The following is a 15642-nucleotide window of genomic DNA, read 5'->3' as shown; positions in this document are numbered from 1 at the left end:
CAAGAAACTTGAACATAAGGCTGAGGGAGCAGAGCCATGGTGGGGAGATGTAATGCGAGTCATCTGAGGCAATGCACATGGGGAGAAGACCTAGCAGAGAAGAGAAGAGCTTACCAGCGAGAAAAGGGGGGAGGGGCACTGAGAACACAGGGCTCCTATAGCATTTTGCTTGGGGCTTTTTCTTGGAGGAACCTTTCATAATCAGCTGGATACCAAGCTGTGCCTAGGAGTGCATCTTCGATTCGATTGTCCTTCTCACCTAACAATGGTTTCTTTTTCCTTTACTTGTCCAAAGTCCACCCACCCATGGGCAGAGTTCAAACCCCTGCCAGGGACTGCCACCATGCCAGCTCCCCCAGATTCTTGTAAATCCTCCTGTATTCTCAAGAGTGACCATGCCTCACTGGGCAGTGACTCCATACTACGGAAAACGGAGTGTGCCGAATACATGAATAATTATTGACTTTCAATCTCATAACCTTCCTACTAGGAAGGGAGTCTGAGTTCTGTTTCCCAAATAGGGCAAGTGAGGCCAGACCCAGCTAGCAAGCTTGTGGAGCGATACACAGTCCTGGGCTTCATGGTCCCATTCCTGTTTCCCCACTCCGTGCTCCCTGACTCAGTAGTGTTCATTGATGATAAATCCTCCTCACTGATGTCTAGGCGTTTTGGGGATAAGAATGACTTTTTCTTCTCTTGGGAGCCTCTCACAGCATGTGTCATGCTGCTAAGCACAGACCAGGTACCATGTAAAGGTAGGCTGACCGAAGGGCTCTCCGTCCATTGCCACTCTTGTCACCAACTGCCTCTTACTGTTTGGTCCTGGGAGAATGACTTAGCCATGCTCTGCCTGTTTTTTTCATCAGAGAAATGAGTCTCACAGGGTTGTTGGGTGGATTGAATAAGTTATTACAGGTACTTAGGATGTGGCACCTGAAAAGGGTTTGATAAGTGGTAGCTGTCACGTCACTGTCACCACTGCCATCGCCATCATCACTTCAAATCCGTGTTTACTGAGGTCTGAGCAGGATCAGCGTTGTGTTTTGTCCATGAGCTGACCATACCATAGGAGAGGGCCTGGTTTCTCCTTCTTCCCTTCTTAACGGCCTCTTCCTCAGCAACTCCCTACCTGTGCCGTTAGGACTTGCCTCCATAATTAAAGAGAAAGTCTTACTTTCTAGGCATGTCGGAGAGACTCTTGTCATTAAAAATCTGCTCCTTGGGGCGTCTGGGTGGCTCAGTGGGTTAAATGAGGGGCTCTCGATTTTGGCTCAGGTCATGGTCTCATGGCTGTGAAATCGAGCCCTGCAACAGTCTCCGTGCTGGGCTTTGGAGCCTCCTTGAAATTCGCTCTCTCCCTTTGTCTCTGTCCCTGACGTCTCCTCTAAAGAAACAAACAAACAAACAAACAAAAATTGTTTGCTGCTCATCAGATGCCCTAACAATACTGTGTGTCTCAATGGAAGGAACAGTTAAGTTTCCGCTCACTGAGCTGAGGGCAGGACGGGTCTCAAAAGCCGTTGGGGAGCAGCCTGATTTAAGGCTCCTGACCTACCCATTCCGACCACGAGATGGCGGTGTGCCCACAGTTTTAGATTCCTTATCATTGGTTTAAAAGAACAAAAGCAGAGTAGAAAATACACAGAGGTTTCTCAACAGGATTACTTGGTGTGAAAAGGCACCTCCCAGGATTAAATTAAGAGTTTTTAGAAACAGTTGGTGGATGGAACAGTTTAAACCCTTTTTCGTGTTTTCTTAATTCCCAATAAGATAATTAGCCTGCAAGTGAAAAATTGTTGAAATTCCTGCAGTAGTTCTCTTGGTGAAACAGCAATCATTTCTTCACCCAACCTCCCTCCCCCTTTTAATCCTGAAATATAAATCTTCCCACCTGGCAAATGGAAACTTGAACTTATTTTTAAAAATGGCTCTTAAGTGATACCAACAAAATGGTGTGGATTAGATTAATACCTGAAGAGCTGAAATGAATTAAGTAATTAAAGATACTTTCCTCCCTGATTTCCCTTTTGGATACAAGAATTTCAATCAGAAAGAGCACCTGGAATTTGCAAATGAGGAGATCATATATGTGAAAGTAAGTTGTAAAATATAAAGTGCAGTTAAACTATTACTGCTATTTTTAATTACATTTGTCTCATCGAACGAGTGGGGATTGTGTATTGAATTGTGATTTTGATACATGCCAGATAAAATTGGGTTTAGGCAAGAAAATAAACTGCAATGTAAGAGAAGAAAGAGCGTGAGGGAGAGACAATAAAGAATCAGCGATAGACCTACAAATGAATGAGACATTTTGGAACAGAGAACTAAGAAAGCAGACATAAAGAAAGGCTGAGTCTCTGATTCTGCTCTTGAGAATCTACAGTGTAAGGGGGAGAAATAAAACATCAGAAGTAATTTGTTAAGATCTACAGAAGCAAATGTCAATTAATTTAGGGCAAAGTAGAGCATATACCCAATGCTAGTAGGCGACATATTGACCGTGTTAAAGGGAAGCAGGGTTAATATGGAAAGATTCACAGTAGGAATGAATTTCAAGTTTTGTAAAATGGAAGAGAGAGCCATGGTTTGGCGAAGGCTAGGAGCATGAAGTTTGGGGGCATTTGTGTGTTGGGGAGAAACATGGAACCTCTGAAGATTGAGCAATGAAGGGAAGGCCTATAAGAAGGGGTGTCCTGCTGATTTCGGGAGTTCCCACAGTAGATGCCAGTGTTAAGGCGAAACCGTCTTTGAGCATACCTGTTTCCCTTTAGAACTAGGACTGCTGCTAACCTCTGAGATCTCAGCAGAGTTCTCTTCTTCAAGCACAATCCTTGCGTGTGGGCACACCCACCTGAGACCTAGTCATTGGTTGAGGGCTCAGTGGCTCTTTAGGAACGAGATTCAGGGTACTTTTGCTTTTTTGTCTTCCCTCCCTTCCTTCCTTCTCATCTTCCTTCTTTCCATCCATCCTTTTCTTTAAAATTCTTTCCTCTCTAGGTTATTCCCATTTAGGAAGTCAGAATGAAGCAACTTGACATGATTGAGAACCAAGGCTTAAGGCACAATGAGTACTGAAGTATGGGAGGAGAGCCACCCGAGTCCAGAGTGTGTCTCAGCCAGTTACCAGACGGTGACGCATGGTCTCCTCTAGGCCTGCCTTTGTTCATCCGTGAATGCCAGTGATATTCCTGGAATTTGCCAACCACATGGTTGTGGAGTGGTGAATAGAAATGCAGGCTCCCTGAGATGTGAAGATCATCACAACCAAGGTGAGTATCCTATTTATAAAAGGCTGTGCTAGGTGTTAACAATGTCTCCATTTAAAGGCCTCCCAGCAAGGGCGCTTTGGTGGCTCCCGTTGGTGGAGCCTCCGAGTCTTGGTTTCAGCTCAGGGTCACAGTCTTGGGGTTGAGAGTCTGAGCTCTGTGTCATGCTCTCCGCTCAGTGGGGAGTTTGCTTCTCTCCCTCTCTGTCAGCCCCTCCCTCTCCCTTGCACACTCTTTCTCTCCATCTCAAATAAATAAATCCTCTAAAAATATTAATAAATGCCTCCTAACAACCACTATAGGAAAATACTCCTCCTAGCACTGGATCAAATGTTCTTGAATTTTTGTGTCCTATAGATCCATGACATTATAAAACTTGTATTTATTGAGCACTTAGTATGCATAAAGTCCCTTTTCTTTTACCAAAGAGTAAAAGAGATGCAAGCTTATTCAATATTTTGATTATTACACAATTACTTTGATTGCCCATGGCCCCTCTTTTGAGGGTTGGAGAAATAGAAAAAAATTGGTTGTAAGAATGGCATGATTGTCAAAGTTTTTAAAAGTGTATCTGGGTGCTCATTAAAAGTATCGAATTACATCACTGCTCTGAATGCGTCAGCTTCTAATTGCAGTGAGTTTCCTACAGCATCTTAAGGCTGCATATGGTCCTTTATTGGCCTCCTGGGTGCTGTCTGGGGCCTATCTCTTTCGGCTGGCAGTGCCCAGGAGAGCCGGCCAAGGCAGTGGCTGTGGGGACTGCTGCTTTATATTTGGCTGCTCTTTTTGTGAATATGACTGTTGGTGGATTTTCAGGTTCTAATTAATTTCACTTTTTCATCATGTACTTTTCATGGTTTCTGAAATGAAAGATGCTAGTTGTGGAAAGGAAAAATCCACCACTATCTGTTCAAGTCTGTGTGGTTTTTATCCTTGAGTGAGATGCACATTGGTTTTAGGAGGCTCAAAGGGAAAAGATCTTGTCCCAACTTCTTTTTTTTTTTTTTAATTTTATTTATTTATTTGTGAGAAAGAGAGAGAGTGCATGCACCCACACAAGCAGGGGGAAGGCCAAACGGAGAAACAGACTCCCTTTTGAGCCAGGAGCCCGACACAGGGCTGGATCCCAGGACCCTGAGGTCATGGCTTGAGCTGGTCAGATGCTTAACCTACTAAGCCGTCCCTCACTTCTGAGCCACAGTTGGGAGGTACAGTCCAAGGTCAAGGACGAAAGGCTGAATAATCAAACACATAAGAAATGCAGAAACAGGGCTTGGGCATATGAAGAACACAGGAATTGGTCATTCTGTGGAAGCACCCCAAGTGGCAAAAATTGGGGTCAAGGCTTCTGGAGGTCAGCAACCACAGCACCGAGGGAAGCTCACGTCAAACTTAAGACTGGAGCACTGTGGGGAGCGCGAATTCCATCAGCTGACAGAGCGTTTCCTTGCTCCTCCAATATCTGCTCGACCTGGTCCCCTTGGTTGGGAGGTCAATTTTTGCGTTTGCCTTCGTGTCTCCCTGCCATCCTCAGGACCTGCTCTTCGTGGAGGTGGAGGCTCGTGGAGGCAGAGCAGGCTAAGAGCAATCGCAGCTTTCCGCTGCCTGAGGCTTGATGAAGACACCGCGCCCCTCCCATGCTTGTCCCTCGCTGACAGAGACTCCTAGACTCAGCTTCCATGTTCCCTTTCCCAGGCAGCGTCCCTGGGTGGGTCTCTTGCCCGCCTGCATTTACAGTGGCCATAGCATATTTTTTTGCAATGCCTGGTCTTGCCTCACTACCCTTAGTCTGTGAACTCCCCCAGGGCACGTCCTCCTAGACCTGGCCTGGTGCTCAGTGCTTCCGCGGATATGACCTGGATCTAAATCAGGGTTTTCAAAACTGAAACCGTTATTTTGACATCCCCTTCACAATTTTTGTTGTGTCTGCAGACCCCTTATCAAAGCGATCTTAAATTGAATCCCTTCTTAAAAATCCAGCCTTGTTATAAGCACTAATATCTATGAAGAGATGGTCTGCCTATGCTGGCAATAATTTTTCCCATATACCGTAAGATGAAAGCAGAATGTTCCACCTGTACACTCCTCTTGTGCACCACTTAGGCGGACTGGGCTTGCTGCTCCACGTGCTTGTGTTAGTCCCACATGGCCAAATTCCTTGCTACTGTGCCTCTCGACGACATCACTGTCACTCTGCCCCTGCCACAAATGACATGGACCCTTCAGCCACTACCGTGCACCTGCTTGCCCTCAGTGCCCTCATACCCTCTGCCCTGCCTGCCTCTCTCTTTCCAGGCTGCCTCCTAGTCCCACATGGCCTTGCTTTCTGCATGGCCATGGTTTTATGTTTGAATGGTGGATTTTAAGCCGTGACAAGGCATTAAAGGTTAATAAGGGGATAAAAATGAATGCCAAGCACAGAGCTCCAGGAAATGGAATTTTTAGGTGCAGGTGGCAGATTCTTACAGGAAGAAATTTGCTGTGGAAGAACCTCTCAGCATGTCTCGTTATTTCTGCACAATCACTCTGAGATACCTCTTGACTGTTCGATTGAAAATTATTTACTACGTGACTATATACTTTGCTGTTTCACGGTTAAACCATCCTAGCTTCCCCAGCTTTGTGTTCTACTAGTTATTGTGTAGTCCTTTTTTTTTTCTTTTTTCGTTTTCTGAAGTCCCTTCTTTTCACTCCAGGGTTTCCTTGGTAAATGGAGGTAACAAATGGGTCAGTGACTCTTCTAAGGGGAAGTAGAGGACTCCGTGCGTGGGTTTGTGCATGTAGTGGTGTGTGTTTCCCAGGTGTAGTTTTCGGTGTGCAAGAAACATGCTCAGTGGCTTTATGAGCCCTCATCCGCAAAGGCTAATGGGATGAATATCTCCCCTGGGTTTTCATTTGGAGGCAGGTCCAAATCCTGCCTCTGTGAGTTCTCGCTCTGTGACTTTGTGTAAAGCGGCAGTCTTCTTGCATAAAGCCATTCTTAGTTTCGCCTCTGTAATACAGGCACAGTGATAGTTTTCTATGTCCTATTCTCCCAGGGTGATGGTAAGCAGCGAGGCAGTGCACACTGTCACGCACCTCCCAGCATCCTCTCAGAGGGCTTGACCTGGTGCCGCTGCAAGGCTGCGCTGTAAATGTTGGCTGACCCGGCCAAGGGCAACCAGTGTCTCTTCTCTTCGGCTGGTGTCCGCCTTACAGTGAGGGCAGTTTTGTGGTTGCTTCAGACGTCGTGTGAAACCCCGAGGAAGATGTCAAAGATTCTGAAATGCTACAGACCTTTATGCTACATGGCACATTATGCGTAGATCTAATGCCGTTGACAAAGACGGTAACATTTTCCTTCTCCTTGGATGGGATGAGCTGAGGCTGCGATGTTGAACCATTGCATTCTGTGGTCTCCTTGTGCTGATTCCATTGCTGCACAAAGTCTGCAGAGCCGGCCCTGGGCCAGATCGTGGGCAGTGTCTGCCAGGATTGTCTGAAAGCCAAGTATGAGCCTCCTGGGCCAACAGTGGTTTTTGGCTCGGGGAGGCCACAACACCTCATATCCAGCAGGGAGGGGAACCCGCTGCCCATAAAACTCAGTGGAAAAGAACAAAAAGAGACATTGAAGTCAGTATAACTCAGAGGGAGTTTCTGTGTAGTCTGGCAGATAGGAGCTCAGATGCTGGAATCTTAGGTCAGACTCTTGCTTCCAATCACAGAAGTGACCCTCCCAGGTACTCAGTGACCTCAGCTGGCTCTGGAGAGACATGATAGGTATCACAAGACTGCTATCCGACCAGGTCTGAATGGTAGCCTCTGTTTAAAGACAGATGTCTGGCAGGGCCAGCCGGGATGATGGGGGTGTTAAGGAAGCCCTGACAAGATTTGGGGGGGGGGCACTCAAACAGGGCTTCTCTGTGAGCTGGCTGGAACCAGGGCAAGAGGTCCAGAGGCTTCATATTCCCCCACCGCAAAGCAAAATGATGTAATTGTGATAAATAACCACAAGAGCATCCCGGCCTGTGTAAATCTGTCTTTGTTATTTGTGCTTCGTTTGAAACCTTTGTCATCACAGATCACGCCTAATCCAAATACATGCCTAAACGTGGTTCTCAACCAGCAATGCTCTTAGTGAATTATGTTGGTTTGAGCTGAGGGTAATATATGGTTAGCAGGCTACTCAGCTGGAGGAGGGAGCTCTGGGTGTTTCCAGAGGACCTGCCTGAAAGCATGATGTCTGGTATTTCAGCAAGTGCCCCCCTTCCAGAACCAGCCCCAAGCCCCAGCCCTTAGGGCTGCTACTGGAATCGCGGCGCATTCTTTCTCCCTCATTGCTGGGAATCATTTGTAAAGTGATGTTGTGGCAATGTACTCGGATGATGCTAATCATGTCCAGCTCTGTTATTTCTTTCACAGGAGGGACTGTGTCTTAGTAGCCAACTCAAAGCCCATCACAAAAATCAATTTATTTTTCTCTGGGACTTTAGGATGGAATTTCATCTTTTTAAAAAAATCACACATTTTGATTACAGCTGACCCTTTTCTGGTCTAGAGATAAACTCAGACCAGAAACCATCAGTCTGAAAGAGATTTCCAGGAGGGTTTCTTGGCTTGAGGTTTTTCTTTATAGAAAGAACTGGATGAGTAGGGAGTGAAGAACAAATGTGTTTTGGAGCAGCATTAAATCTGACTTTACCGCAAGTGGTTTAATTTTATGAAATGATTACTGTCTTTTTCTAATTAAAAATGTGGGGAGACTAGAAAACTCTTGAATCTTATAAAAACTTCAAATAGTGCCAAGAAATATACAAAGTGACAGTGAAACTCACACTCCAAAGTGCACCTATTCCTGGGGCAGTAATTGTTACTGTCTCTCTGTTGTCATCCCAGAGAGAGTCGATGGCAGACAATGTGCATTAGAATGTCAGTTTGATGTCCTATACTTTGCATGTTCACCACTGAATCCCCAGCTTCTAAAATAGTGCAGCGCACAGAGGAGGAATTCAACCAATATCTGTTGGATGACGTAATGAACAAGCAGAAATACAAGCATGCGTGCGTGTGCCCACACACACACACCCCTACATACAATTGGTAGTATACTATTTATATTTCTCTACACTTTTTTCCATTTTGTTTCATATATTTTATAGCTGTATCTCTACAGTTGGCTCGTCCTTTTAACAGTTGCCTGACATTTCATTGTAGGAATATCCATAATCTATTTCTACCATTCCACTGATAATGAACATTTAGGCTATGCTTCCTTTTTCCTCTATTGAAAAAAACAGTTGTAATAACATCTGTCTATCTATGTCTTCATGTAAGTTTTGGATTTACCCATAAAAATACATTTTTGGTTAGGCTCTGCGATATCTGTGAAGGACAATTGTTAGAATTACTTGATCAAAGTGTCTACAGATGAAATGCCTAGTTTCTAAGTAAGTAGCCATGCAAACTCTAAGGGGACTTTTCCATTTTCACTTGTAATGCAAAATTTTTCTCTGCTTGCTGTGAAGTGTGTAAACCGGGTGATTCACAGACCTGTACCCCTGGGGATAAAAATATATGTTTATAAAAAATAAAAAATTTAAAGATTTAAAAAAAAAGAAATATGAAAAAAAATTTTTTTTCTCTGCTATTCCTTCCGCCTGGGATCACCTTCTTATGCCCTTAACTGCAGGGCACATTAACTTTTCTGAATCACTCAAATGTTACCCCTTCCATGAAAATCTTCATATCACATTAAATTATTATTTATTCATACACTAGTCTCTCTCACTGGACTGAAAATTCCTTGAGGACCAGGGCTGTGTCTTTTTTCATCTCTATGTCCCCAATGACTGGCATCATGCCCGCCATATTGCAGGTGCTGATGAAGATTTGTTTAATGGTGAACGGGACATTGCTTGGTATCTTATGGCTTTTGGTGCAATCATAAATGGGATGGATTTTTTTATTTCTCTTTCTACTGTTTAATTATTGGTATATAGATATGCAACAGATTTCTGTACATTGATTTCATATTCTGACTTTCCCAAATTTGTGTGTCAGTTCCAGTAATTTTTTGGTGAAGTCTTTCAGATTTTCTACAGAGTATGATGTTGTCCAGAAATATTGAAAGTCTGACTTCTTCCTTGCCAATCTGAATGTCTTTTATTTCTTTTTGTTTTCTGATTGCTGAGGCTAGGACTTCTAGTATTACACTGAATAACAGTAGTGAGGTAGACATCCCTGTCTCGTTTCTGACTGTAGAAGCTGAGACGTTGGTGATGGTAGGAAGAGACGACCTACCTAAAGTCAGCACTGTGAGACTCCCAAAAGACTAGAAGGCAGGCCAAGGGAACACCTACATGGCCAGTTAGCCTGTTAGTGGGTCAAAGTTGGACAACTGGCTTGGAACCACATGGATGCAGATACAAGAAGAGAACAAGATTTGTCCTAACCTAGGTGCTTATTTGAACAGAGCAGATGGAATGAAAATGGGCTCAGGAATCAAGGTGAGTTGTTGAAGCTCCACAGAGAGTTGTCTTTAAGGGCTGGGTGCAGTGGCTTTGACTCATGTCTGGTCCTTTTAGCCTGAAGAGACAAAGTCCTCTCAAACCATTTCAAGCATGTAGGTGCTTTTTGTAAGGAAGCTTATAGGGCAAAATATAGAGCAGAGATCTCCTAGGAGCTACAGAAGGGTATTAGTTATCTAGCGCTATATTACAAATTACCCTAAAACTTGGTAGTTTAAAACAACAAACATTTATACCTCACAGTTTCTGTGGATCAGAAATCCAAAAGCAGCCTAATATGGTCGTTCTGGCTCGAGGTCTCCTATAAAGTTGCTGTCCAGCAGACCTCTGAAGGTTGATTTGCTTCCGAGCTGATTCACATGGTTGCTGACAGGCCTTACCTCACTGGCTGTTGGCTGACGATCTCTGCTCTTCCAGGCACGCCTCTCTGCAGGCTGCCCGAGTGTCCTCATGACCTGGCAGCTGGTCTTCCTCAGAGTGAGCGATCCAAAAGAGGAAAGCCAAAGCCAAGACAGAAGTCATGGTCTTTTCTAACCAAATCCTAGCCTTACGACTTTTTTTTTTAAAATAAAGGTCTTTTATAATCTAATCCTAGAAGTGATGCACCATCATTTCTGCCATGTTTTATTATCATATATACCAACCCTGTGGGTGATGGCTCTGCAAGGGTTTGAGTATGGGGAGGTGGGGAGCACTGGGTGCCATCCTGAAGTCTGGTTTCTGGAGAAATGACCTGCACAATATCCAGACCTCTCTGGAACAGGAACAGGAAGACCATAAGGTATCAAATTACTTCTTTTATTGACTTCTTTAGGAACTGTTGGGTTTTTTCCTCATTGTTCATAGCATTGCTGCGACTTTCTGTGTCCACCATCATTTACTTCCATCAGTTGGTTTATATACAGTCATACGAGGGCTCTGAGGTCCAACCCTACTCATGCTCATATATAGCTTTATTTTTTTCTTCCTACAGCTTGTGCCTTGGCTACCCGTTTTTAAATTTCCATAAGATAAATCTGATTTTTCTAGCTTATTTTTTTACATCAAATCATATGTTGGGAGTCAGCCTCTGGTAGAACAACACTTAGGTTAAATGCTCAGTTTACAGCCATCTGCCATTGGCAGGAGCCTGGATTAGGTGGTTCTGACAGGGAATCTGAGACATGACCATCTAAGGTTAGCGTCAAGTCTCCTAGAAGTCTTGTGGACAGGGCAAACACTAACCGACATCTTCAGTGATTAAGAACACAGATTATGGAGCCTGCCAAAGATGGGCCTAAATCTTGCTAGGTAAGGCACATGTGCCATTTCTGTAAAATCGATGTAGTAATAATAGTATGTTGCTGGATAACATTGTCATGAAAATTAAATGAGGTTATACAGGTAACATGCTTGACACAGCGCTGGAAACATAAAAATGCTAGGTGTCATTTCTATTGATAAAACTTATTTTTGGTGATGTTTTTGGAGGCCAGTGGATGGAGGAAAAGGCAATGACATTATCAGTTTCATTCATTAGTTCATTAATTCAAAAATATTTACCAATAACTCTTCCTTCGGAATTTGCTTTTTGGTTATAGCCTACGGGTTAAAATTGTACCTATTGTTGACTCATTATCACACTATGCACAAAAGCCCTTTTGGGATTTTTTCTTTTTAAAAATTCTCTCCAGGAACCCAGTTCTCCTGGAACCTTCTCTCTCTTTTTGTAGGTAATATCTTGTCTTTTTTATTGAGAGGAGGTAACAGTGGGTAATGGAAAGAATGCTGGACTTTGCACAGGAAGATGTCAATTTCAGTCTTGGCTCTACCTCTGACCAGTTGGCACATTCCTCATCTTCACTGAACCTATTTTTCATCTTTATACAATGGTTCTAGTAATACTTATATTACCTCACATCAGAGATCACAGGGCATAGTTAAAGAATGCAGACTCTAGAGCCAGAGCAGCATGTTCAAGGTCCAGATCTCTTTTGCACAAGCTGACCTTGCACAGGTTACTTAACCTTGTGGTGCCTTTCTTTCTTCTTCTGTAAGATGGGAAGGTAATACCAGCACATGCCCATCAGGTGAGACTGGGAGGGCTCAGTGAGCGGATGTCAGTAAAACACTTTGAGTAGACCAGCAACAGTAACTGATGCATAAGTATCATCGTTTGCTTAGTTTTGTATAGTTCTGCTTACGGCTCTAAGAGCCAGTAATAATAACATTTTGCTATCTCCATCACACAGAGGAGTAAAACAAAGAACAGACATTTAGAGGTTGGAAGTCAGAAGTTTTTCATTCCCTCATGTCTCTCCCAGGAGTGTTTTGTGTCATAGCCTTTCTTTCTTGCAGTGTTAAAAAATACGTCCTATGATACTACTACTTATTTCTGTCTCTTTATCACTGCCTTCATGAAAAGGGAGTCACAGTTATACTTCCTTTTCGACCACTTCTGCTTCCACTGACCTTGAAGTCTGACCTCTAGCCTCTGCCTGCCTTCACTTGCTCTTTGCAGGAACCATGTGCTTGTGGTGCACTGAAGGTCCCATATAGATCAGGCATAGCCCAGACTTCCACAGGGCTCTGTATTTCCAAGGATCCATCTGGAATTCTGTTCTATACCTTACCTCCTTCTAAAAAAATTTGTATCACACTCTTCTTTTATCTTTTTTTTAAACATGCTTTCCTTTGTTACATCCTCCTACTCCCCAAGTCTGTCCTCAACAGCCATCTCATGGAATGTTCCTCTTGCATTGCAGGGCTCTCCTCTCCGATGGCTTCAATGCTCATCTCTGTGGAAAGGGCTACCAATCTATAGTTCCAGCTCCAACTCTACTTTCTGAGCTCAAGTCCTTTGAGTTTTGGACTGAAGAAGTGTGAAGCAAAATGCATCATCCATCTTTCAATCAGCTTCCCATGTCTCCTTACTTCCATGACTGGCATCACACTTGCCATGGTCACCACCATTCAGAGTCATCTGTCCATGGTTTGTCCAACTATTTCAGTGTCTACTCTCTGACACGCATTTCACACATTCACACACAAGCATGCATTTGATACAGTTCTTGGGCTAGAGAGAGGTATGATGGTGGAAAACTTGAGCAAGCATGCACAGAGAAGAAGAAGGAGGGCATACCTGATATGCCTGGGGAGGGGTGGTAGTCAGAAAATGCTGCAAAAGAGATGTGAAGTTCGACCAAAATGTTGCAGGTGAGAAGGCACTCAAAAAAAGGTAGGAAATTGCAAACAAAGGAGAATTTCAGCCAAGGCAAGAGAAGAGGAAGATCCAAGAGCTGTCAGGACCTGAGCAGCTGCCCAGCCAGGCTCTCTGCCAGGCTGGGTTTCCCTGCAGGCCTACATGGATATGTCTCTGGCCCTTTGTCTCCCTTTCCTCGACTCCTTATGCAATCCTTCTCTGCGTTCTTATTGTTTTGATTTTACTATTAATCTGTCATTATGGAACATTTAAAACACATACAAAAGTACATTTTTAAGAAACATAACCAGAGGGGCACCTGGGTGGCTCTATCATTAAGAGTCTGCCTTCAGCTCCGGTCCTGATCCCAAGATCCTGGGATCGAGCCCCACATCGGGCTCCCTTTTCAGCAGGAAGCCTGCTTCTTCCTCTCCCACCCCCCTTCTTGTGTTCCCTCTCTCACTGTGTCTCTCTGTCACATAAATAAATGAAATCTTAAAAAAAAAAACACAACACACTATATTATTTACAGCTGAAGCAAGAAATTAACAATAGTTTCTTAATAATTCATGTACTTAAATCTCATAAATGGTTTTTTTTCACAGTCTGTTTGTACTAGGATCCATTTAAAGTCCACATTTGTGAATGGTCGATAGCATTTTTACATGTCCTTTAAGCTATAGGTTCTCCATTCATCTCTCCTTTTCTTTCTCTTGCAATCTATTTGTTGAAGAAACCAGGTCTTTTATCTTTAGATTTTTTTCCATGGTCTGAATCTTGCCAATTGTATCCTGTGATGTCATTTGACATGTTCCTTGGGGGCCTTGTTTATCCCATAAATTGATTGGTCAATCTACAGATTTGATTTACAGATAATTTTCTTGGCAAGAGTACTTCAGTATGGCATAGCAGGCGTATAACATCTGCTTGCCTCTGCTGTAACAGTCACTGATGCTTAGAACCTTCATTCATAAGAAGTGGCAAAATGGTGATATTCTAAGTTCTATCATTCCTTATGTGTTTCTCAGCATAAGAAGATAAACTTCCTTTCATTGAACATGTGGGTTCCCAGTGATACATTACATGTAGGAAAGACAAGATAAGTGTACGATCCTTTTCCTTACTTAACAGTTTTCCAGCATTTTCCAACAGTGACCAATTAATGCTTTTCTTTTAAATATGCAATTATAGATTTAATATATATGGTATGTCAATTTCCTTCAGTTGTGACCCTGATGTGGTACTTGAAAATCTCTCTGTCTGGCCTGTGGTAGCTTCTCCAAGTAGGTTTCAAGTTCTTATTTTATTTATTTATTTATTTTTTGGTCAGAGAGAGAGAGAGAGAGAGTGAGCGAGCACAGGCAGAGGCGGACGGAGAAGCAGGATCCCTGCCGAGCAAGGAGCCCGATGTGGGACTCGATCCCAGGATGCTGGGACCATGACCTGAGCCGAAGGCAGCTGCTTAACCAACTGAGCCACCCACGCACCCCTCAAGTTCTTTTTACACAACCCGATAGTTTTTGATAAATTCTTTGTTATCTGACATAACAAGATACTCCAGACCCATCTTGTCTATCTCCTGTCCCAGACTGGGAGACAGCTATATATTCAAGGACTCCTCGTTTCTTTTGAGAAGTGTATGGGTACTAGGGTTCTCCATTACTTTTAACATTAATTGCGATAGCAAACTTGATCCACCAGTTCGGAGTCTTATAATCTTGACAACTGCTGCATTTTTGCTACCAGATCTTCCTGAAGCCCAGAATTAATTGTGCCTTATTTTCATACAGCCACTTCACTCGCCTCCCTGATCCATCAGGTCTCAGGTCCATTAGATGGACCTTCCAAATGTGTTTCCCAGCCTGGCCCAACCTGAGTTCCTAGCTAGGATCCGGCTGTTCCCCTGTGTGCTCTGCCATGGACCAACCCTGCTGACCTGCTGGCTGTTTCATGAACCTGCCTCCTATTTTTCCACCTATGTGCCATTGCCCGTGATCTTCACTCACCTGAGCTGCTCTTCCTCTTTTTTTTAATGATGTGTTTTTAGATGTCCTTGGAAACATGGCTGATTCCCAGTCTGGGGTAGGAAATACACAAGCTCTCCCTTACATGTCACCTCTGTTTCAGGGGCTGGTCTAATTACCTCATACTGAAAGTTCTCCTCTCTCTGAATCCATGTGACTCTGTCTTATGGCAACAGACATATATGATATATGTATCCTCAATGGGACTATGAATTCCTAGAAGGCTGGGATCCTGTTTTATTTATTCTTTATATTCCCAGTGCTAAGCATTTTGCCCTGTCACATAACAGTCTAATACATGTCCATAGAATGAAAGAAGGCTCAGATGACTGAATTAATTATTTATGTTCTGCTTGGTGTTACAGATATTAGGTTGAAATCCTCTTCTCATCCCCTTTAAGTCTTCACAGACCATAATCTCCTTGAAGGCAGGGATGACACTTCCCCACATTGGTCTCCTAGCAATAAGCTCTTAGTTTATCTTGGAAGAGCTGTTCACTGCATACAAGTTGAGTTGAATTTATAGAAAAAAAAGTAAAAAAAAGAGGAATTTAAATCTAAAGACTCATTCTCTTCTCTCAGCCAACAAAGATTTGAACTTTTGACCTGTTCTTTTCTGCCTTAGTGGCAGGGGGTTTCAGAGCCAAAAGAAGGCACAATTC

Source organism: Mustela putorius, unplaced genomic scaffold (genome assembly GCF_011764305.1).
Source record: "Mustela putorius furo isolate JIRA1106 unplaced genomic scaffold, ASM1176430v1.1 tig00003867_pilon_pilon_pilon, whole genome shotgun sequence".
Lineage (NCBI taxonomy): Eukaryota > Metazoa > Chordata > Mammalia > Carnivora > Mustelidae > Mustela > Mustela putorius.
The sequence above is the reverse complement of the archived record's forward strand: the minus strand, read 5'-3'. Positions refer to the sequence as shown.